Genomic DNA, 26525 nt, shown 5'->3' with positions numbered 1-26525 from the left:
CTCTATTGAAAAACAACGCCTTGTTCTGCACAAAGCCCTTCGCGCTCCTCCTCTATTGAAAAACAACATCTTGTTCTGCACAAAGCCCTTCGTCCTCCTCCTCTATTGAAAAACAACATCTTGTTCTGCACAAAGCCCTTCGTCCTCCTCCTCTATTGAAAAACAACAGCTTGTTCTGCACAAAGCCCTTCGTGCTCCTCCTCTATTGAAAAACAACGGCTTGTTCTGCACAAAGCCCTTCGTGCTCCAGTCATGTGATACGGTCCCAAAAGGGGCATACTTTCCTCCATACTTTCTACACGGTGTTAGTTGTTTAAGTTTACACTGAATGCGTTTTTCCCCTAGAGTTTTATTTGACACTGTACGGCCTTAGGCTGCATGAAAAAAAAAACACTTTGGCAGCCCGCCCTAGAATTTCATATGCAGAAAAAAAAACACTGGCAGCCCGCCCTAGAATTTCATATGCAGAAAAAAAAACACTGGCAGCCCGCCCTAGAATTTCATATGCAGAAACAAAAACACTGGCAGCCCGCCCTAGAATTTCATATGCAGAAACAAAAACACTGGCAGCCCGCCCCTAGAATTTCATATGCAGAAACAAAAACACTGGCAGCCCGCCCTAGAATTTCATATGCAGAAACAAAAACACTGGCAGCCCGCCCTAGAATTTCATATGCAGAAACAAAAAACACTGGCAGCCCGCCCTAGAATTTCATATGCAGAAACAAAAACACTGGCAGCCCGCCCTAGAATTTCATATGCAGAAAAAAAACACTGGCAGCCCGCCCTAGAATTTCATATGCAGAAACAAAAACACTGGCAGCCCACCCTAGAATTTCATATGCAGAAAAAAAAACACTGGCAGCCCGCCCTAGAATTTCATATGCAGAAAAAAAAACACTGGCAGCCCACCCTAGAATTTCATATGCAGAAACAAAAACACTGGCAGCCCGCCCTAGAATTTCATATGCAGAAACAAAAACACTGGCAGCCCACCCTAGAATTTCATATGCAGAAACAAAAACACTGGCAGCCCGCCCTAGAATTTCATATGCAGAAAAAAAAACACTGGCAGCCCGCCCTAGAATTTCATATGCAGAAACAAAAACACTGGCAGCCCGCCCTAGAATTTCATATGCAGAAACAAAAACACTGGCAGCCCGCCTTAGAATTTCATATGCAGAAACAAAAACACTGGCAGCCCGCCCTAGAATTTCATATGCAGAAACAAAAACACTGGCAGCCCGCCCTAGAATTTCATATGCAGAAACAAAAACACTGGCAGCCCGCCCTAGAATTTCATATGCAGAAACAAAAACACTGGCAGCCCACCCTAGAATTTCATATGCAGAAACAACAACACTGGCAGCCCGCCCTAGAATTTCATATGCAGAAACAACAACACTGGCAGCCCGCCCTAGAATTTCATATGCAGAAAAAACAACACTGGCAGCCCGCCCTAGAATTTCATATGCAGAAACAAAAACACTGGCAGCCCGCCCTAGAATTTCATATGCAGAAACAAAAACACTGGCAGCCCGCCCTAGAATTTCATATGCAGAAACAAAAACACTGGCAGCCCGCCCTAGAATTTCATATGCAGAAGAAAAAATCCTGAAAAGGTTGAGACGTAACCTGACTCTGCCCTATCGCTCTCCTGTTGAGCAGACACAGTGGAGTTGGTGAGAGAGCTGGTTACCATGCCGTCCAGAGACAGAGTCAAAGCTGTACGAGGCCTTCCTGTAAGTCTGGGGGAGCGCAGAAACATCAGGTAAACACACGTTATGACGCATTCAACTACTTTACACAGAGACAAACCAACCTGTTATGGGCTCATATCCACCAATAATATAATAATAATATATATATAATATATAATATAATAATAATAATATATCCCATTTAGCAGACGCTTTTGTCCAAAGCGACTTACAAGTCGGCTGGGGCCACTACTTTTACATATGGGTGGTCCCAGCGGGAATCGAACCCACGACGCTTGGCGTTGCAAGCGCCATGCTCTACCGACTGAGCCACACATGACTTAAGAGTCTCAGAGTAGCAGTACTGATCTAGGATCAGTTTAGCCTTCTTTTTTTTGTTGATAATAATGAATAAGACTATATGGACAGGTCTCAGATCAGCATTTAAAGGTCCTGGTCTGTTACAGTATTCTCTCACTAATTGTCTCTCTGTCGAGCAGCAGTACTGATCTAGAATCAGTTTAGCCTTTTAGATCATAATGAATAAGACTATATAGACAGATCTCAGATCAGCACTTAAAAGTCCTGGTCTGTTACAGTAGTCTCTCTAGAATGCGTCTCAAATAGCACCCTATTCCCTATATATATATATATATATATATATATATATGCACTACCTCTGACCTTATATATATATATATATACATATATATATAGTGCACTGCTTCTGACCTGAGCCCACATTGAGCCTATTTACATCTATCTAGCGTTATCTCAGGTGTACTGTATTTGAGAAGTGTGTGTGTGTGTGTGTGTGTGTGGTCAGCTGTTTGTTCACCTGCCCGCAATTGCTAATAACCCATCCGCAACCGGCCGACCATATGTTATAAAGATCTGAGGCCTTTATTTGACAGGGGGCTGCAGGATTTCTTTTGATTTAGAAATGCTTCTGCTTATGATTTTTAACATTTTTGGTAGTCTGTTTGTTAGTCTTTTTTTTCTACTGTGTTATTGACTTGTTAATTGTTTACTCCATGTGTAACTCTGTGTTGTCTGTTCACACTGCTATGCTCTATCTTGGCCAGGTCGCAGTTGCAAATGAGAACTTGTTCTCAACTAGCCTACCTGGTTAAATAAAGGTGTTCTCAACTGGCCTACCTGGTTAAATAAAGGTGTTCTCAACTAGCCTACCTGGTTAAATAAAGGTGTTCTCAACTAGCCTACCTGGTTAAATAAAGGTGTTCTCAGCTAGCCTACCTGGTTAAATAAAGGTGTTCTCAACTAGCCTACCTGGTTAAATAAAGGTGTTCTCAACTAGCCTACCTGGTTAAATAAAGGTGTTCTCAACTAGCCTACCTGGTTAAATAAAGGTGTTCTCAACTAGCCTACCTGATTAAATAAAGGTGTTCTCAACTAGCCTACCTGGTTAAATAAAGGTGTTCTCAACTAGCCTACCTGGTTAAATAAAGGTGTTCTCAACTAGCCTACCTGGTTAAATAAAGGTGTTCTCAACTAGCCTACCTGGTTAAATAAAGGTGTTCTCATCTAGCCTACCTGGTTAAATAAAGGTGTTCTCAACTAGCCTACCTGGTTAAATAAAGGTGTTCTCAACTAGCCTACCTGGTTAAATAAAGGTGTTCTCAACTAGCCTACCTGGTTAAATAAAGGTGTTCTCAACTAGCCTACCTGGTTAAATAAAGGTGTTCTCAACTAGCCTACCTGGTTAAATAAAGGTGTTCTCAACTAGCCTACCTGGTTAAATAAAGGTGTTCTCAACTAGCCTACCTGGTTAAATAAAGGTGTTCTCAACTAGCCTACCTGATTAAATAAAGGTGTTCTCAACTAGCCTACCTGATTAAATAAAGGTGTTCTCAACTAGCCTACCTGGTTAAATAAAGGTGTTCTCAACTAGCCTACCTGGCTAAATAAAGGTGTTCTCAACTAGCCTACCTGATTAAATAAAGGTGTTCTCAACTAGCCTACCTGGCTAAATAAAGGTGTTCTCAACTAGCCTACCTGGTTAAATAAAGGTGTTCTCAACTAGCCTACCTGGTTAAATAAAGGTGTTCTCAACTAGCCTACCTGATTAAATAAAGGTGTTCTCAACTAGCCTACCTGGTTAAATAAAGGTGTTCTCAACTAGCCTACCTGGTTAAATAAAGGTGTTCTCAACTAGCCTACCTGGTTAAATAAAGGTGTTCTCAACTAGCCTACCTGGTTAAATAAAGGTGTTCTCAACTAGCCTACCTGATTAAATAAAGGTGTTCTCAACTAGCCTACCTGGTTAAATAAAGGTGTTCTCAACTAGCCTACCTGGTTAAATAAAGGTGTTCTCAACTAGCCTACCTGGTTAAATAAAGGTGTTCTCAACTAGCCTACCTGATTAAATAAAGGTGTTCTCAACTAGCCTACCTGGTTAAATAAAGGTGTTCTCAACTAGCCTACCTGATTAAATAAAGGTGTTCTCAACTAGCCTACCTGGTTAAATAAAGGTGTTCTCAACTAGCCTACCTGGTTAAATAAAGGTGTTCTCAACTAGCCTACCTGGTTAAATAAAGGTGTTCTCAACTAGCCTACCTGGTTAAATAAAGGTGTTCTCAACTAGTCTACCTGGTTAAATAAAGGTGTTCTCAACTAGCCTACCTGATTAAATAAAGGTGTTCTCAACTAGCCTACCTGGTTAAATAAAGGTGTTCTCAACTAGCCTACCTGATTAAATATAGCTGAAATAAATATAAAAAATAAAGTCAACTTGTCTATAATTAGATACATGCAGCTTCTCTTCTGTCATTATATGTTCTCCTAGAGGACTAAATAAACCCTCACTCACCAAAATAATGTCATAGATAGATAGAATGCTTCAATATAAACTGCGTTTTATTTTCAATAAACTTAACATGTGTAAATATTTGTATGGGCATAAACAAGATTCAACAACTGAGACGTAAACTGAACAAGTTCCACAGAGTTGTGACTAACAGAAATGGAATAATGTGTCCCTGAACAAAGGGGGGCAAATTAACAGTAACTGTCAGTATCTGGTGTGGCCACCAGCTGCATTAAGTACTGCAGTGCATCTCCTCCTCATGGACTGCACCAGATTTGCCAGTTCTTGCTGTGAGATGTTACCCTACTCTTCCACCAAGGCACCAGCAAGTTCCCAGACATTTCGGGGAGGAATGGCCCTAGCCCTCACCCTCCGATCCAACAGGTCCCAGACATTTCTGGGGGGAATGGCCCTAGCCCTCACCCTCCGATCCAACAGGTCCCAGACATGCTCAATAGGATTGAGATCCAGGCTCTTCGCTGACCATGGCAGAACACTGACATTCCTGTCTTGCAGGAAATCATGCACAGAACGAGCAGCATGGCTGGTGGCATTGTCATGTTGGAGGGTTATGTCAGGATGAGCCTGCAGGAAGGGTACCACATGAGGGAGGAGGATGTCTTCCCTGTAACGCACAGCGTTGAGATTGCCTGCAATGACAACAAGCTCAGTCCGTTGATGCTGTGACACACCGCCCCAGACCATGATGGACCCTCCACCTCCTAATCGATCCCGCTCCAGAGTACAGGCCTTGGTGTAACGCTCATTCCTTCTACGATAAACGCTAATCCAACCATGACCCCTGGTGAGACAAAACCCCAACTTGTCAGTGAAGTGTACTTTTTGCCAGTCCTGTCTGGTCCAGCGATGGTGGGTTTGTGCCCGTAGGCACCTCTGTTGCCGGTGATGTCTGGTGAGGACCTGCCTTTCAACAGGCCTACAAGCCCTCAGTCCAGCCTCTCTCAGCCTATCGCGGACAGTCTGGGCACCGATGGAGGGTTCAGAACGTATTCAGACCCCTTCCCCCTTTTTCCATTTTCTAAAATGGATTAAATCGTTGTCTTTCCTCATCAATCTACACACAATACTCCATAATGACAAAGCAATTAAAAAATATATATAATAATCTAAAACTAAAATTATACATTTACATAAGTATTCAGACCCTTTAATCGGTACTTTGTTGAAGCACCTTTGACAGCGATTACAGCCTTTGAGTCTTTCGTATGGATGCCATGCTTTTGGGTACACCTGTATTTGGGGAGTTTCTCTCATTCTTCTTTGCAGATTCTCTCAAGCTCTGTCAGGTTGAAGGGAGCGTTGTTGCACAGAGATTCGATCGGGTTCAAGTCCAGGCTCTGGCTGGGCCACTCAAGGACATTCAGAGACTTTGTCCCGAAGCCATCCCTGTGTTGTCTTGGCTGTGTGCTTTGGGTCGTTGTCCTGTTGGAAGGTGAACCTTCGCCCCAGTCTGAGGTCCTGAACACTCTGGATCAGGTTTTCATCAAGGATCTCTGTACTTTGCTCCGTTCATCTTTCCCTCGATCCTGACTTGTCTCCCAGTCCCTACAGCTGAAAAACATCCCCACAGCATGATGCTGCCACCACTGTGCTTCACCGTACAGATGGTGCCAGGTTCCCTCCAGATGTGATGCTTGGCATTCAGGCCAAAGAGTTCAATCTTAGTTTCATCAGACCAGAGAATCTTGTTTCTCATGGTCTGAGAGTCCTTTAGGTGCTTTTGGCAAACTCCATGCGGGCTGTCATGTGCCTTTACTGAGGAGTGGCTTCCGTCTGGCCACTCTACCATAATGGCCTGATTGGTGGAGTGCTGCAGAGATGGTTGTCCTTCTGGAAGGTTCTCCCATCTCCACAGAGGAACTCTGGAGCTCTGACAGAGTGATCATTGGGTTCTTGGTCACCTCCCTGACCAAGGCCCTTCTCTCCCTGATTCTCGGTTTGGCCTGCGGCCAGGTCTAGGAAGAGTCTTGGTGGTTCCAAACATATTCAATTTACGAATGATGGAAGCCACTGTGTTCTTGCGGACCTTTAATGCTGCAGAAATGTTTTGGTACCCTTCCCCAGATCTGTGCCTCGACACAATCCTGTCTTGGAGCTCTACGACAATTCCTTCTACCACAACATGGCTTGTTTTTTTTTTCTCTGACATGCTCTGTCAACTGTAGGACCTCAAGCTTGATGTAGTCATTGCGTGCTAGAAATATGGGACTAAATACTCAACTTTAAACTACTTTAAGACACATATAAGTGAATTTGTCCCAATACTTTTGGTCCCCTAATATGGGAGGACTATGTACAAGAAGTGTTGTAATATCCTAAATGGGTCACCCAATATGGATGAAAATACCCTCAAATTAAAGCTGACAGTCTGCACGTTAACCTCATAGTCATTGTATCATTTCAAAGTGCTGGAGTACAGAACCAGAACAATAAACAATATGGCCCGATGCCTTTGGAGCTCACTGTAAATTGCACAAGAATGATACATTTATGCATTTTTTTTAACGGAGGGCCTATTGGTTTCTCTCAATTCAACCCGCCCGCCACCCACCTGCCCGATATGAACGCTATATGTAATGACCCTAAACCCACCCGCCCTGCAGATATAACTGTCTGGGTCAAACGTCTCATCACTACTGTGTGTTTCCAGGTGCCGTGTCTTAGCAGAGAAGTTCTCCAGGAGGAGTCTAGAGAGAACAAGCTGCACTGACTGTTGGGAGCAGATGTCACTGGTCAGAACCGATGTCCTGTAGTAGTCACTAGATAGACATGTTAGAGAGGACACTGGTCAGAACCCATATCCTGCAGTAGTCACTAGATAGACATGTTAGAGAGGACACTGGTCACAACCCATATTCTGTAGTAGTCACTAGATAGACATGTTAGAGAGGACACTGGTCAGAACCCATGTCCTGTAGTAGTCACTAGATAGACATGTTAGAGAGGACACTGGTTAGAACCCATATTCTGTAGTAGTCACTAGATAGACATGTTAGAGAGGACACTGGTCAGAACCCATGTCCTGTAGTAGTCACTAGATAGACATGTTAGAGAGGACACTGGTCACAACCATATTCTGTAGTAGTCACTAGATAGACATGTTAGAGAGGACACAGGTCACAACCCATATCCTGTAGTAGTCACTAGATAGACATGTTAGAGAGGACACTGGTTAGAACCCATATCCTGTAGTAGTCACTAGATAGACATGTCTCTGTCTCTCTCAGTCTGTCCGTAGGTGCAGCAGTGTGGTGTTTCTCAGACAGTCTCTCTCTCTGTGGCGCGGTTCTCTGAGGGAGATCAGTGGAAGGTTTGGTTCTGCTGTCCTCTGCTACTTCCTGTTTCTAAGATGGCTGCTCCTCTTCAACCTCCTCTCCTCCCTCCTCAACCTCTCCTTCATCACGTTGCCGTGGGCGCTGCTTGGCACCGACACTCAGGGCGCCGGGGCAACTGCCGGGTTCAGGGGACTGGAGCTCCTCACTGGAGTGGTGAGTGAACACACTGACACGGACACATGTAGGATACACAGACACACAAATACACACTGTTTTAAAGATGCAGTAACTAAGTCTAAAGTGTCATCTGTCTGTCTGTCTGCCTGCCTGCTTGTCTCTCTTTCTCTCTCTCTCACCCTGTCTCTCTCCCTGTCTCTGTCTGTTTGTCTGCCTCTCCATACCTCTCTCCCTGCCTCTCTCTCTCTTCCTCTCTCCCTGCCTCTGTCTGTTTGTCTGCCTCTCCATACCTCTCTCCCCGTCGCTCTCCCTGTCTCTCTCTCTTCCTCTCCCTACCTCTGTCTGTTTGTCTGCCTCTCCATACCTCTCTCCCTCTTCCTCTCTCCCTACCTCTGTCTGTTTGTCTGCCTCTCCATACCTCTCTCCCTGTCTCTCTCTCCCTGTCTCTCTCTCCCTGTCTCTCTCTCTCTTCCACTCTCCCTGCCTCTGTCTGTTTGTCTGCCTCTCCATACCTCTCTCACTGCCTCTCCATATCTCTCTCCCTGTCTCTCTCCCTGTCTCTCTCTCCCTGTCTCTCTCTCCCTGTCTCTCTCTCTCTCTCTCCCTGCCTCTCTCCCTGTCTCTCTCTCCCTGTCTCTCTCTCCCTGTCTCTCTCCCTGTCTCTCTCTCTCTTCCACTCTCCCTGCCTCTGTCTGTTTGTCTGCCTCTCCATACCTCTCTCACTGCCTCTCCATACCTCTCTCCCTGTCTCTCTCCCTGTCTCTCTCTCTTCCTCTCTCCCTACCTCTGTCTGTTTGTCTGCCTCTCCATACCTCTCTCCCTGCCTCTCTCTCTCTTCCTCTCTCCCTACCTCTGTCTGTTTGTCTGCCTCTCCATACCTCTCTCCCTGTCTCTCTCTCCCTGTCTCTCTCTCCCTGTCTCTGTCTCTCTCCCTGTCTCTCTCTCCCTGTCTCTCTCTCTCTTCCACTCTCCCTGCCTCTGTCTGTTTGTCTGCCTCTCCATATCTCTCTCACTGCCTCTCCATATCTCTCTCCCTGTCTCACTCTCTCCCTGTCTCTCTCTCCCTGTCTCTCTCTCCCTGTCTCTCTCTCCCTGTCTCTCTCTCTCTTCCACTCTCCCTGCCTCTGTCTGTTTGTCTGCCTCTCCATACCTCTCTCACTGCCTCTCCATACCTCTCTCCCTGTCTCTCTCCCTGTCTCTCTCTCTTCCTCTCTCCCTGCCTCTGTCTGTTTGTCTGCCTCTCCATACCTCTCTCCCTGCCTCTCTCCCTCTTCCTCTCTCCCTGCCTCTGTCTGTTTGTCTGCCTCTCCATACCTCTCTCCCTGTCTCTCTCTCCCTGTCTCTCCCTGTCTCTCTCCCTGTCTCTCTCCCTGCCTCTGTCTGTTTGTCTGCCTCTCCATACCTCTCTCCCTGCCTCTCTCTCTCTTCCTCTCTCCCTGCCTCTGTCTGTTTGTCTGCCTCTCCATACCTCTCTCCCTGTCTCTCTCTCCCTGCCTCTCTCCCTGCCTCTTTCCGTGTGTGTGTGTGTGTGTGTGTGTGTGTGTGTGTGTGTGTGTGTGTGTGTGTGTGTGCAGGGGTGGTTCAACGTGTCCTTGCTGTACTATGGTGTCTACAGCAGTAACAGTATGCTGAGTGGAGGCCAGTCTAGTTATAACATCCAGCTAGCTTACCTCTTCACCATCACCTCCTACATGCTGCTCTGTGGAGCCTCGGTCATATACAGGTAGTACTGTCTGTCTGTCTGTCTGTCTGTCTGTCTGTCTGTCTGTCTGTCTGTCTGTCTGTCTGTCTGTCTGTCTCTGTCTGTCTGTCTGTCTGTCTGTCTGTCTGTCTGTCTGTCTGTCTGTCTGTCTTACCTCCTACATGCTGCTCTGTGGAGCCTCAGTCATATACAGGTAGTACTGTCTGTCTGTCTGTCTGTCTGTCTGTCTGTCTGTCTGTCTTACCTCCTACATGCTGCTCTGTGGAGCCTCAGTCATATACAGGTAACACTGTCTGTCTGTCTGTCTGTCTGTCTGTCTGTCTGATTTACCTCCTACATGCTGCTCTGTGGAGCCTCAGTCATATACAGGTAGTACTGTCTGTCTGTCTGTCTGTCCCCATTAGTTCCTGCCAAGGCAGCAGCTACTCTTCCTGGGGTTTATTTTGGATCCCCATTAGTTCCTGCCAAGGCAGCAGATACTCTTCCTGGGGTTTATTATGGATCCCCATTAGTTCCTGCCAAGGCAGCAGCTACTCTTCCTGGGGTTTATTATGGATCCCCATTAGTTCCTGCCAAGGCAGCAGCTACTCTTCCTGGGGTTTATTATGGATCCCCATTAGTTCCTGCCAAGGCAGCAGCTACTCTTCCTGGGGTTTATTATGGATCCCCATTAGTTCCTACCAAGGCAGCAGCAACTCTTCCTGGGGTTTATTTTGGATCCCCATTAGTTCCTGCCAAGGCAGCAGCTACTCTTCCTGGGGTTTATTATGGATCCCCATTAGTTCCTGCCAAGGCAGCAGCTACTCTTCCTGGGGTTTATTATGGATCCCCATTAGTTCCTGTCAAGGCAGCAGCTACTCTTCCTGGGGTTTATTATGGATCCCCGTTAGTTCCTGTCAAGGCAGCAGCTACTCTTCCTGGGGTTTATTATGGATCCCCATTAGTTCCTGCCAAGGCAGCAGCTACTCTTCCTGGGGTTTATTATGGATCCCCATTAGTTCCTACCAAGGCAGCAGCTACTCTTCCTGGGGTTTATTATGGATCCCCATTAGCTGTTGCCAAGGCAGCAGCAACTCTTCCTGGGGTTTATTATGGATCCCCATTAGTTCCTGCCAAGGCAGCAGCTACTCTTCCTGGGGTTTATTATGGATCCCCATTAGTTCCTGCCAAGGCAGCAGCTACTCTTCCTGGGGTTTATTATGGATCCCCATTAGTTCCTGCCAAGGCAGCAGCTACTCTTCCTGGGGTTTATTATGGATCCTCATTAGTTCCTGCCAAGGCAGCAGCTACTCTTCCTGGGGTTTATTATGGATCCCCATTAGTTCCTACCAAGGCAGCAGCTACTCTTCCTGGGGTTTATTATGGATCCCCATTAGCTGTTGCCAAGGCAGCAGCTACTCTTCCTGGGGTTTATTATGGATCCCCATTAGTTCCTGCCAAGGCAGCAGCTACTCTACCTGGGGTTTATTATGGATCCCCATTAGTTCCTACCAAGGCAGCAGCAACTCTTTCTGGGGTTTATTTTGGATCCCTATTAGTTCCTGCCAAGGCAGCAGCTACTCTTCCTGGGCTTTATTATGGATCCCCATTAGTTCCTGCCAAGGCAGCAGCTACTCTTCCTGGGGTTTATTATGGATCCCCATTAGTTCCTACCAAGGCAGCAGCTACTCTTCCTGGGGTTTATTATGGATCCCCATTAGTTCCTGCCAAGGCAGCAGCTACTCTACCTGGGGTTTATTATGGATCCCCATTAGTTCCTGCCAAGGCAGCAGCTACTCTTCCTGGGGTTTATTATGGATCCCCATTAGTTCCTTTTCTGCCTTGGCTGTACCTCCATAATATCTGTCATAATCACACCAGACAGGGAACAGCTGGCTCTGGTCTACTGTCCCCTCCCGCTCGCCCCACTCAGATTTTTTTTGCCAGTGAGATGTCTGGCCCTGAGGCACCCCTCCGCGGGGCGGGGCCAATAAGTAGACCACAGTGGCCCCGGTCAGAAAAAACAAGGGAATGGGGTGTCTCGCTTTCTCTACCGTCCCTGGCGTCTACACAGTAAACAAATAAACAACTGACTTTCAGCCTGTAGGGAAGGACATTCAACATGTATAGCACTGACACGAATGACTGATCATATGGAGGAACAGTCAGCATGACAGATATTATAGAGGAACAGTCAGTCAGCATGACAGATAATATGGAGGAACAGTCAGCATGACAGATATTATAGAGGAACAGTCAGCATGACAGATATTATAGAGGAACAGTCAGCATGACAGATATTATAGAGGAACAGTCAGCATGACAGATATTATAGAGGAACAGTCAGTCAGCATGACAGATATTATAGAGGAACAGTCAGTCAGCATGACAGATATTATAGAGGAACAGTCAGTCAGCATGACAGATAATATGGAGGAACAGTCAGCATGACAGATATTATAGAGGAACAGTCAGCATGACAGATATTATAGAGGAACAGTCAGCATGACAGATATTATAGAGGAACAGTCAGCATGACAGATATTATAGAGGAACAGTCAGCATGACAGATATTATGGAGGAACAGTCAGTCAGCATGACAGATAATATGGAGGAACAGTCAGCATGACAGATATTATAGAGGAACAGTCAGCATGACAGATATTATGGAGGAACAGTCAGTCAGCATGACAGATATTATAGAGGAACAGTCAGTCAGCATGACAGATATTATGGAGGAACAGTCAGCATGACAGATATTATAGAGGAACAGTCAGCATGACATATATTATAGAGGAACAGTCAGTCAGCATGACAGATAATATGGAGGAACAGTCAGCATGACAGATATTATGGAGGAACAGTCAGCATGGCAGATATTATGGAGGAACAGTCAGTCAGCATGACAGATATTATAGAGGAACAGTCAGCATGACAGATATTATAGAGGAACAGTCAGCATGACAGATATTATGAAGGAACAGTCAGTCAGCATGACAGATATTATAGAGTAACAGTCAGCATGCCAGATAATATGGAGGAACAGTCAGTCAGCATGACAGATAATATGGAGGAACAGTCAGCATGACAGATATTATAGAGGAACAGTCAGTCAGCATGACAGATATTATAGAGGAACAGTCAGCATGCCAGATAATATGGAGGAACAGTCAGTCAGCATTACAGATATTATAGAGGAACAGTCAGCATGCCAGATATTATAGAGGAACAGTCAGTCAGCATGACAGATATTATAGAGTAACAGTCAGCATGCCAGATAATATGGAGGAACAGTCAGTCAGCATGACAGATAATATGGAGGAACAGTCAGCATGACAGATATTATAGAGGAACAGTCAGCATGACAGATATTATAGAGTAACAGTCAGCATGCCAGATAATATGGAGGAACAGTCAGTCAGCATTACAGATAATATGGAGGAACAGTCAGCATGACATATATTATAGAGGAACAGTCAGTCAGCATAACAGATAATATGGAGGAACAGTCAGCATGACAGATAATATGGAGGAACAGTCAGCATGACAGATATTATAGAGGAACAGTCAGCATGACAGATATTATGGAGGAACAGTCAGTCAGCATGACAGATAATATGGAGGAACAGTCAGCATGCCAGATATTATAGAGGAACAGTCAGCATGACAGATATTATGGAGGAACAGTCAGCATGACAGATATTATAGAGGAACAGTCAGTCAGCATAACAGATAATATGGAGGAACAGTCAGCATGACATATATCATAGAGGAACAGTCAGTCAGCATAACAGATAATATGGAGGAACAGTCAGCATGACAGATAATATGGAGGAACAGTCAGCATGCCAGATATTATAGAGGAACAGTCAGCATGACAGATATTATAGAGGAACAGTCAGTCAGCATGACAGATATTATAGAGGAACAGTCAGTCAGCATGAGAGATAATATGGAGGAACAGTCAGCATGACAGATATTATAGAGGAACAGTCCTCATGACAGATATTATAGAGGAACAGTCAGCATGACAGATATTATAGAGGAACAGTCAGCATGACAGATATTATAGAGGAACAGTCAGCATGACAGATATTATGGAGGAACAGTCAGTCAGCATGACAGATAATATGGAGGAACAGTCAGCATGACAGATATTATGGAGGAACAGTCAGTCAGCATGACAGATAATATGGAGGAACAGTCAGCATGACAGATATTATAGAGGAACAGTCAGCATGACAGATATTATAGAGGAACAGTCAGCATGACAGATATTATAGAGGAACAGTCAGTCAGCATGACAGATATTATAGAGGAACAGTCAGTCAGCATGACAGATATTATAGAGGAACAGTCAGTCAGCATGACAGATATTATAGAGGAACAGTCAGTCAGCATGACAGATATTATAGAGGAACAGTCAGTCAGCATGACAGATATTATAGAGGAACAGTCAGTCAGCATGACAGATAATATGGAGGAACAGTCAGCATGACAGATATTATAGAGGAACAGTCAGCATGACAGATATTATAGAGGAACAGTCAGCATGACAGATATTATAGAGGAACAGTCAGCATGACAGATATTATAGAGGAACAGTCAGCATGACAGATATTATAGAGGAACAGTCAGCATGACAGATATTATGGAGGAACAGTCAGTCAGCATGACAGATAATATGGAGGAACAGTCAGCATGACAGATATTATAGAGGAACAGTCAGCATGACAGATATTATAGAGGAACAGTCAGCATGACAGATATTATAGAGGAACAGTCAGTCCGCATGACAGAGAATATGGAGGAATAGTCAGCATGACAGATATTATAGAGGAACAGTCAGTCAGCATGACAGATATTATAGAGGAACAGTCAGCATGACAGATATTATAGAGGAACAGTCAGCATGACAGATATTATGGAGGAACAGTCAGTCAGCATGACAGATATTATAGAGGAACAGTCAGTCAGCATGACAGATATTATGGAGGAACAGTCAGCATGACAGATATTATAGAGGAACAGTCAGCATGACATATATTATAGAGGAACAGTCAGTCAGCATGACAGATAATATGGAGGAACAGTCAGCATGACAGATATTATGGAGGAACAGTCAGCATGGCAGATATTATGGAGGAACAGTCAGTCAGCATGACAGATATTATAGAGGAACAGTCAGCATGACAGATATTATAGAGGAACAGTCAGCATGACAGATATTATGAAGGAACAGTCAGTCAGCATGACAGATATTATAGAGTAACAGTCAGCATGCCAGATAATATGGAGGAACAGTCAGTCAGCATGACAGATAATATGGAGGAACAGTCAGCATGACAGATATTATAGAGGAACAGTCAGTCAGCATGACAGATATTATAGAGGAACAGTCAGCATGCCAGATAATATGGAGGAACAGTCAGTCAGCATTACAGATATTATAGAGGAACAGTCAGCATGCCAGATATTATAGAGGAACAGTCAGTCAGCATGACAGATATTATAGAGTAACAGTCAGCATGCCAGATAATATGGAGGAACAGTCAGTCAGCATGACAGATAATATGGAGGAACAGTCAGCATGACAGATATTATAGAGGAACAGTCAGCATGACAGATATTATAGAGTAACAGTCAGCATGCCAGATAATATGGAGGAACAGTCAGTCAGCATTACAGATAATATGGAGGAACAGTCAGCATGACATATATTATAGAGGAACAGTCAGTCAGCATAACAGATAATATGGAGGAACAGTCAGCATGACAGATAATATGGAGGAACAGTCAGCATGACAGATATTATAGAGGAACAGTCAGCATGACAGATATTATGGAGGAACAGTCAGTCAGCATGACAGATAATATGGAGGAACAGTCAGCATGCCAGATATTATAGAGGAACAGTCAGCATGACAGATATTATGGAGGAACAGTCAGCATGACAGATATTATAGAGGAACAGTCAGTCAGCATAACAGATAATATGGAGGAACAGTCAGCATGACATATATCATAGAGGAACAGTCAGTCAGCATAACAGATAATATGGAGGAACAGTCAGCATGACAGATAATATGGAGGAACAGTCAGCATGCCAGATATTATAGAGGAACAGTCAGCATGACAGATATTATAGAGGAACAGTCAGTCAGCATGACAGATATTATAGAGGAACAGTCAGTCAGCATGAGAGATAATATGGAGGAACAGTCAGCATGACAGATATTATAGAGGAACAGTCCTCATGACAGATATTATAGAGGAACAGTCAGCATGACAGATATTATAGAGGAACAGTCAGCATGACAGATATTATAGAGGAACAGTCAGCATGACAGATATTATGGAGGAACAGTCAGTCAGCATGACAGATAATATGGAGGAACAGTCAGCATGACAGATATTATGGAGGAACAGTCAGTCAGCATGACAGATAATATGGAGGAACAGTCAGCATGACAGATATTATAGAGGAACAGTCAGCATGACAGATATTATAGAGGAACAGTCAGCATGACAGATATTATAGAGGAACAGTCAGTCAGCATGACAGATATTATAGAGGAACAGTCAGTCAGCATGACAGATATTATAGAGGAACAGTCAGTCAGCATGACAGATATTATAGAGGAACAGTCAGTCAGCATGACAGATATTATAGAGGAACAGTCAGTCAGCATGACAGATATTATAGAGGAACAGTCAGTCAGCATGACAGATAATATGGAGGAACAGTCAGCATGACAGATATTATAGAGGAACAGTCAGCATGACAGATATTATAGAGGAACAGTCAGCATGACAGATATTATAGAGGAACAGTCAGCATGACAGATATTATAGAGGAACAGTCAGCATGACAGATATTATAGAGGAACAGTCAGCATGACAGATATTATGGAGGAACAGTCAGTCAGCATGACAGATAATATGGAGGAACAGTCAGCATGACAGATATTATAGAGGAACAGTCAGCATGACAGATATTATAGAGGAACAGTCAGCATGACAGATATTATAGAGGAACAGTCAGTCCGCATGACAGAGAATATGGAGGAATAGTCAGCATGACAGATATTATAGAGGAACAGTCAGTCAGCATGACAGATATCATAGAGGAACAGTCAGCATGACAGATATTATAGAGGAACAGTCAGCATGACAGATATTATGGAGGAACAGTCAGTCAGCATGACAGATAATATGGAGGAACAGTCAGCATGACAGATATTATAGAGGAACAGTCAGCATGACAGATATTATAGAGGAACAGTCAGCATGACAGATATTATAGAGGAACAGTCAGTCCGCATGACAGAGAATATGGAGGAATAGTCAGCATGACATATATTATAGAGGAACAGTCAGTCAGCATGACAGATAATATGGAGGAACAGTCAGCATGACAGATATTATGGAGGAACAGTCAGCATGGCAGATATTATGGAGGAACAGTCAGTCAGCATGACAGATATTATAGAGGAACAGTCAGTCAGCATGACAGATATTATAGAGGAACAGTCAGCATGACAGATATTATAGAGTAACAGTCAGCATGCCAGATAATATGGAGGAACAGTCAGTCAGCATGCCAGATATTATGGAGGAACAGTCAGCATGACAGATATTATAGAGGAACAGTCAGCATGACAGATATTATGGAGGAACAGTCAGCATGACAGATATTATAGAGGAACAGTCAGTCAGCATGACAGATATTATGGAGGAACAGTCAGCATGACAGATATTATAGAGGAACAGTCAGCATGACAGATAATATGGAGGAACAGTCAGCATGACAGATATTATGGAGGAACAGTCAGCATGGCAGATATTATGGAGGAACAGTCAGCATGACAGATATTATGGAGGAACAGTCAGCATGACAGATATTATGGAGGAACAGTCAGTCAGCATGACAGATATTATAGAGGAACAGTCAGTCAGCATGACAGATATTATGGAGGAACAGTCAGCATGACAGATATTATAGAGGAACAGTCAGCATGACATATATTATAGAGGAACAGTCAGTCAGCATGACAGATAATATGGAGGAACAGTCAGCATGACAGATATTATGGAGGAACAGTCAGCATGGCAGATATTATGGAGGAACAGTCAGTCAGCATGACAGATATTATAGAGGAACAGTCAGCATGACAGATATTATAGAGGAACAGTCAGCATGACAGATATTATGAAGGAACAGTCAGTCAGCATGACAGATATTATAGAGTAACAGTCAGCATGCCAGATAATATGGAGGAACAGTCAGTCAGCATGACAGATAATATGGAGGAACAGTCAGCATGACAGATATTATAGAGGAACAGTCAGTCAGCATGACAGATATTATAGAGGAACAGTCAGCATGCCAGATAATATGGAGGAACAGTCAGTCAGCATTACAGATATTATAGAGGAACAGTCAGCATGCCAGATATTATAGAGGAACAGTCAGTCAGCATGACAGATATTATAGAGTAACAGTCAGCATGCCAGATAATATGGAGGAACAGTCAGTCAGCATGACAGATAATATGGAGGAACAGTCAGCATGACAGATATTATAGAGGAACAGTCAGCATGACAGATATTATAGAGTAACAGTCAGCATGCCAGATAATATGGAGGAACAGTCAGTCAGCATTACAGATAATATGGAGGAACAGTCAGCATGACATATATTATAGAGGAACAGTCAGTCAGCATAACAGATAATATGGAGGAACAGTCAGCATGACAGATAATATGGAGGAACAGTCAGCATGACAGATATTATAGAGGAACAGTCAGCATGACAGATATTATGGAGGAACAGTCAGTCAGCATGACAGATAATATGGAGGAACAGTCAGCATGCCAGATATTATAGAGGAACAGTCAGCATGACAGATATTATGGAGGAACAGTCAGCATGACAGATATTATAGAGGAACAGTCAGTCAGCATAACAGATAATATGGAGGAACAGTCAGCATGACATATATTATAGAGGAACAGTCAGTCAGCATAACAGATAATATGGAGGAACAGTCAGCATGACAGATAATATGGAGGAACAGTCAGCATGCCAGATATTATAGAGGAACAGTCAGTCAGCATGCCAGATAATATAGAGGAACAGTCAGTCAGCATGACAGATATTATAGAGGAACAGTCAGCCAGCATGACAGATATTATAGAGGAACAGTCAGTCAGCATGACAGATATTATAGAGGAACAGTCAGTCAGCATGACAGATAATATGGAGGAACAGTCAGCATGACAGATAATATGGAGGAACAGTCAGTCAGCATGACAGATATTATGGAGGAACAGTCAGCATGACAGATATTATAGAGGAACAGTCAGCATGACAGATATTATAGAGGAACAGTCAGCATGACAGATATTATGGAGGAACAGTCAGCATGACAGATATTATAGAGGAACAGTCAGTCAGCATAACAGATAATATGGAGGAACAGTCAGCATGACAGATATTATAGAGGAACAGTCAGTCAGCATAACAGATAATATGGAGGAACAGTCAGCATGACAGATAATATGGAGGAACAGTCAGCATGCCAGATATTATAGAGGAACAGTCAGTCAGCATGCCAGATAATATAGAGGAACAGTCAGTCAGCATGACAGATATTATAGAGGAACAGTCAGCCAGCATGACAGATATTATAGAGGAACAGTCAGTCAGCATGACAGATATTATAGAGGAACAGTCAGTCAGCATGACAGATATTATTTAGGAACAGTCAGCATGACAGATAATATGGAGGAACAGTCAGCATGACAGATATTATTTAGGAACAGTCAGCATGACAGATAATATGGAGGAACAGTCAGCATGACAGATAATATAGAGGAACAGTCAGTCAGCATGACAGATATTATTTAGGAACAGTCAGCATGACAGATATTATAGAGGAACAGTCAGCATGACAGATATTATAGAGGAACAGTCAGCATGACAGATAATATGGAGGAACAGTCAGTCAGTCAGTGTGTGTGTGTGTGTGTGTGTGTGTGTGTGTGTGTGTGTGTGTGTTGAGCAGCATGGCAGGGTGTCTCCAGACTGGTGTTGTGGCGTCAGGTGGAGCAGCCCAGAGACCTGGCTCTCTGTCTGGAAGAGGAGATGACTACTGGAGACTGTTGTGTAGCTGGGACTTCTCTCTGCTGCACCACGCGGACATACACACACACAGGACCAACCTGCTAGTACATCTAAAGGTACTCACATACACACAGGACCAACCTGCTAGTACATCTAAAGGTACTCACACACACACACACGTACACACACAGACACACACACACACACACATACATACACACACACACACACACCCACACACACACACACACACACACACACACACACACACACACACACACACACACACACACACACACACACACACACACACACACACACACACGTACATACACACACACAGGACCAACCTGCTAGTCCATCTAAAGGTACTCACACACACACACACAGGACCAACCTGCTAGTACATCTAAAGGTACTCACACACACACACGTACACACACAGACACACACACACATACATACACACACACACGTACACACACACAGAAACAACCTGCTAGTACATCTAAAGGTACTCACAGACACACACACACACACACACACACACACACACACGTACACACACAGACACACACACACACATACATACATACACACACACACAGAAACAACCTGCTAGTATTGTTGAAGGTACACACAAAAACAACTCTGTTGATTTGTATTGAAATCTCTAACTCTGTTGATTTGTATTGAAACCTCTAACTGTTGATTTGTATTGAAACCTCTAACTGTTGATTTGTATTGAAACCTCTAACTCTGTTGATTTGTATTGAAACCTCTAACTCTGTTGATTTGTATTGAAACCTCCAACTGTTAATTTGTATTGAAACCTCTAACTCTGTTGATTTGTATTGAAACCTCCAACTCTGTTGATTTGTATTGAAACCTCCAACTGTTGATTTGTATTGAAACCTCTAACTCTGTTGATTTGTATTGAAACCTCTAACTCTGTTGATTTGTATTGAAACCTCTAACTCTGTTGATTTGTATTGAAACCTCTAACTCTGTTGATTTGTATTGAAACCTCCAACTGTTAATTTGTATTGAAACCTCCAACTCTGTTGATTTGTATTGAAACCTCCAACTCTGTTAATTTGTATTGAAACCTCCAACCCTGTTGATTTGTATTGAAACCTCTAACGCTGACCTTGTAGCTTGGTTGAGTAGGCTATTGCATGCAAAAGGCATCCTTGGGGGGGCTGGGGGAACAGACAGAATGAAACACACATCCACACACACACACACACACACACACACACACACACACACGTATCCATCTTAATAGCTGTGTTTGTCTAGGAGTCTCTAAGGGAGAGCAGAGTGGAGAGAGAGCTGTCTGTGTCAGACAAGATGAGGGCCTGTCTGGTCCGTCTGTCTGTCTGGCTTCTGTCTGTCTGTCTGGCTGCTGGGGCCTGTGTGGCTGTCTACTACCTCTGTCAACACAACCTGCAGGTCAGTAGCACACACACACACACACACACAGTTTAATGTGTTGTACTGTCTGGCTGCTGGGGCCTGTGTGGCTGTCTACTACCTCTGTCAACACAACCTGCAGGTCAGTAACACACACACACACACACACACACACACACACACACACACACACACACACACACACACACACACACACAGTTTAATGTGTTGTACTGTCTGGCTGCTGGGGCCTGTGTGGCTGTCTACTACCTCTGTCAACACAACCTGCAGGTCAGTAGCACACACACACACACACAAAAACACACACACACACACACAGTTTAATGTGTTGTACTGTCACCTGGAACTACCTCTGTAAACATGTATGTTTACTGTGTGTCTGTGTGTGTGTGTGTGTGTGTGTGTGTGTGTGTGTGTGTACTGTTTGTGGGTGTGTGGGTGTGTGTGTACTGTTTCTGTGTACTGTGTGTGTGTGTGTGGGTCCATGTGATGTGTGATGTGTGTGTGTGTGTGTGTGTGTATGGGTCCATGTGATGTGTGTGTGTGTGATGTGTGTATGGGTCCATGTGGTGTGTGTGTGTGTGTGTATGGGTCCATGTGATGTGTGTGTGTGTTCCTCCAGCGTGTGGTAACGTCCCCCAGTCCAGAGGATGTCCTGACAGAGGCCTGGTCTCTGCTGCTGCCTGTAGCAGTGTGTGCCCTCAACACCTTCATATCACTACTCTACACACACACACACAGACTGGAGCGCTACGATAGCCCACGTACACGCGTCTACGTCACGGTGCTCAGGTAACGCACGCAGTACACACACACACACACACACAAACAGTACACACACACACACACACACACACACACAGTACACACACACAAACAGTACACACACACACAAACAGTACACACACACACACACACAGTACACACACACACACACAGTACACACACACACACACACACACAGTACACAGAAACAGTACACACACACACACAATACACACAAACAGTACACACACACACACAAACAGTACACACACACACACACACACAGTACACACACACACAGTACACACACAGTACACACACACACACAGTACACACACACACACACACAGTACACACACACACAGTACACAGAAACAGTACACACACACCCACAAACAGTATACACACACCCACGCACACACAGTACACACACACCCAGACCCTCAGTAGTAGGTAACATGTTGTTGTCTCTGTGACTGTAACACCCCAGACCCTCAGTAGTAGGTAACATGTTGTTGTCTCTGTAACACCCCAGACCCTCAGTAGAAGGTAACATGTTGTTGTCTTTGTGACTGTAACACCCAGACCCTCAGTAGTAGGTAACATGTTGTTGTCTCTGTGACTGTAACACCCAGACCCTCAGTAGTAGGTAACATGTTGTTGTCTCTGTGACTGTAACACCCAGACCCTCAGTAGTAGGTAACATGTTGTTGTCTCTGTGACTGTAACACCCAGACCCTCAGTAGTAGGTAACATGTTGTTGTCTCTGTGACTGTAACACCCAGACCCTCAGTAGTAGGTAACATGTTGTTGTCTCTACTCTGTGACTGTAACACCCAGACCCTCAGTAGTAGGTAACATGTTGTTGTCTCTGTGACTGTAACACCCAGACCCTCAGTAGTAGGTAACATGTTGTTGTCTCTGTGACTGTAACACCCAGACCCTCAGTAGTAGGTAACATGTTGTTGTCTATGTGACTGTAACACCCAGACCCTCAGTAGTAGGTAACATGTTGTTGTCTCTACTCTGTGACTGTAACACCCAGACCCTCAGTAGTAGGTAACATGTTGTTGTCTCTACTCTGTGACTGTAACACCCAGACCCTCAGTAGTAGGTAACATGTTGTTGTCTCTGTGACTGTAACACCCAGACCCTCAGTAGTAGGTAACATGTTGTTGTCTCTGTAACACCCCAGACCCTCAGTAGTAGGTAACATGTTATTGTCTCTGTGACTGTAACACCCAGACCCTCAGTAGTAGGTAACATGTTATTGTCTCTACTCTGTGACTGTAACACCCCAGACCGTCAGTAGTAGGTAACATGTTGTTGTCTCTGTGACTGTAACACCCAGACCCTCAGTAGAAGGTAACATGTTGTTGTCTCTGTGACTGTAACACCCCAGACCCTCAGTAGTAGGTAACATGTTGTTGTCTCTGTGACTGTAACACCCCAGACCCTCAGTAGTAGGTAACATGTTGTTGTCTCTGTGACTGTAACACCCCAGACCCTCAGTAGTAGGTAACATGTTGTTGTCTCTGTGACTGTAACACCCCAGACCCTCAGTAGTAGGTAACATGTTGTTGTCTCTGTGACTGTAACACCCCAGACCCTCAGTAGTAGGTAACATGTTATTGTCTCTGTGACTGTAACACCCAGACCCTCAGTAGTAGGTAACATGTTGTTGTCTCTGTGACTGTAACACCCAGACCCTCAGTAGTAGGTAACATGTTGTCTCTGTGACTGTAACCTCCCAGACCCTCAGTAGTAGGTAACATGTTGTTGTCTCTGTGACTGTAACACCCAGACCCTCAGTGGTAGGTAACATGTTGTTGTCTCTGTGACTGTAACACCCCAGACCCTCAGTAGTAGGTAACATGTTGTTGTCTCTACTCTGTGACTGTAACACCCCAGACCCTCAGTAGAAGGTAACATGTCGTTGTCTCTGTGACTGTAACACCCAGACCCTCAGTAGTAGGTAACATGTTGTTGTCTCTGTGACTGTAACACCCAGACCCTCAGTAGTAGGTAACATGTTGTTGTCTCTCTCTGTGACTGTAACACCCCAGACCCTCAGTAGTAGGTAACATGTTGTTGTCTCTGTGACTGTAACACCCCAGACCCTCAGTAGTAGGTAACATGTTATTGTCTCTGTGACTATAACACCCCAGACCCTCAGTAGTAGGTAACATGTTGTTGTCTCTGTGACTGTAACACCCCAGACCCTCAGTAGTGGTGTATGTTGTTGTCTCTGTGACTGTAACACCCCAGACCCTCAGTAGTAGGTAACATGTTGTTGTCTCTGTGACTGTAACACCCCAGACCCTCAGTAGTAGGTAACATGTTGTTGTCTCTGTGACTGTAACACCCAGACCCTCAGTAGTAGGTAACATGTTGTTGCCTCTGTGACTGTAACATCAGACCCTCAGTAGTAGGTAACATGTTGTCTCTGTGACTGTAACACCAGACCCTCAGTAGTAGGTAACATGTTATTGTCTCTGTGACTGTAACACCCCAGACCCTCAGTAGTAGTAGGTAACATGTTGTTGTCTCTGTGACTGTAACACCCAGACCCTCAGTAGTAGGTAACATGTTGTTGTCTCTGTGACTGTAACACCCAGACCCTCAGTAGTAGGTAACATGTTGTTGTCTCTGTGACTGTAACACCCAGACCCTCAGTAGTAGGTAAGGTTGTTGTCTCTGTGACTGTAACATCCAGACCCTCAGTAGTAGGTAACATGTTATTGTCTCTGTGACTGTAACACCCAGACCCTCAGTAGTAGGTAACATGTTGTTGTCTCTGTGACTGTAACACCCCCAGACCCTCAGTAGTAGGTAACATGTTATTGTCTCTACCTGTGACTGTAACACCTCAGTAGTAGGTAACATGTTATTGTCTCTGTGACTGTAACACCCAGACCCTCAGTAGTAGGTAACATGTTGTTGTCTCTGTGACTGTAACACCCCAGACCCTCAGTAGTAGGTAACATGTTGTTGTCTCTGTGACTGTAGAAGGTAACATGTTGTTGTCTCTGTGACTGTAACACCCAGACCCTCAGTAGTAGGTAACATGTTGTTGTCTCTACTCTGTGACTGTAACACCCCAGACCCTCAGTAGTAGGTAACATGTTGTTGTCTCTACTCTGTGACTGTAACACCCCAGACCCTCAGTAGTAGGTAACATGTTATTGTCTCTACTCTGTGACTGTAACACCCCAGACCCTCAGTAGTAGGTAACATGTTGTTGTCTCTGTGACTGTAACACCCCAGACCCTCAATAGTAGGTAACATGTTGTTGTCTCTGTGACTGTAACACCCCAGACCCTCAGTTGTAGGTAACATGTTGTTGTCTCTGTGACTGTAACACCCCAGACCCTCAGTAGTAGGTAACATGTTGTTGTCTCTGTGACTGTAACACCCAGACCCTCAGTAGTAGGTAACATGTTGTTGTCTCTGTGACTGTAACACCCAGACCCTCAGTAGTAGGTAACATGTTGTTGTCTCTACTCTGTGACTGTAACACCCAGACCCTCAGTAGTAGGTAACATGTTGTTGTCTCTACTCTGTGACTGCAGGAATGCGATGCTGAAGGTGTCTATCCTAGCAGTGTTGTGTTACTACTGGTTAGCGCTGGTCCCCGGCAACGTCCCGGTAAGAACTACTACACACATATTGTCTGAGTCACATACGGCACCCTATTCCCTGTGTAGTGCACTACTTTAGACCAGAGCCCTATTCCCTCTATAGTGCACTACTTTAGACCAGAGCCCTATTCCCTGTATAGTGCACTACTTTAGACCAGAGCCCTATTCCCTGTATAGTGCACTACTTTAGAGCAGAGCCCTATTCCCTATGTAGTGCACTACTTTAGACCAGAGTCCTATTCCCTCTATAGTGCACTACTTTAGACCAGAGCCCTATTCCCTCTATAGTGCACTACTTTAGACCAGAGCACTATTCCCTGTGTAGTGCACTACTTTAGACCAGAGCCCTATTCCCTATATAGTGCACTACTTTAGACCAGAGCCCTATTCCCTGTATAGTGCACTACTTTAGACCAGAGCCCTATTCCCTATATAGTGCTCTACTTTAGACCAGAGTCCTATTCCCTCTATAGTGCACTACTTTAGACCAGAGCCCTATTCCCTGTATAGTGCACTACTTTAGACCAGAGCCCTATTCCCTATGTAGTGCACTACTTTAGACCAGAGCCCTATTCCCTATATAGTGCACTACTTTAGACCAGAGCCCTATTCCCTGTATAGTGCACTACTTTAGACCAGAGTCATATTCCCTCTATAGTGCACTACTTTAGACCAGAGCCCTATTCCCTCTATAGTGCACTACTTTAGACCAGAGCACTGTTCCCTGTGTAGTGCACTACTTTAGACCAGATCCCTATTCCCTATATAGTGCTCTACTTTAGACCAGAGCCCCTATTCCCTATATAGTGCACTACTTTAGACCAGAGCCCTATTCCCTGTATCGTGCACTACTTTAGACCAGGTGTGTCTGT

The 26525-nt window shown here is 44.3% G+C and overlaps 2 long non-coding RNA genes across 3 annotated transcripts; both read left to right on the top strand.

The window, feature by feature from the left end:
• The first annotated feature begins 9598 nt into the window (after window positions 1-9598).
• On the top strand, window positions 9599-21259 carry LOC135535255 (uncharacterized). Of its 2 annotated transcripts, none has more exons than XR_010454841.1 (3): window positions 9599-9723; window positions 19752-19926; window positions 21113-21259. It is a non-coding gene; the product is annotated as an uncharacterized LOC135535255 (long non-coding RNA). The 2 variants fall into 2 exon arrangements; XR_010454840.1 differs by lacking the exon at window positions 9599-9723 and adding an exon at window positions 10032-10071.
• A 200-nt stretch (window positions 21260-21459) lies between these two features.
• LOC135535256 (uncharacterized) lies at window positions 21460-26061 on the top strand. The gene is made up of 3 exons (XR_010454842.1): window positions 21460-21517; window positions 21870-22039; window positions 25585-26061. It is a non-coding gene; the product is annotated as an uncharacterized LOC135535256 (long non-coding RNA).
• The last annotated feature ends 464 nt before the right edge of the window (window positions 26062-26525 follow it).

The sequence above is a fragment of the Oncorhynchus masou genome, unplaced genomic scaffold, assembly GCF_036934945.1.
Source record: "Oncorhynchus masou masou isolate Uvic2021 unplaced genomic scaffold, UVic_Omas_1.1 unplaced_scaffold_4666, whole genome shotgun sequence".
Classification (NCBI taxonomy): domain Eukaryota; kingdom Metazoa; phylum Chordata; class Actinopteri; order Salmoniformes; family Salmonidae; genus Oncorhynchus; species Oncorhynchus masou.
This window is presented reverse-complemented; position numbering and strand designations above follow the sequence as displayed.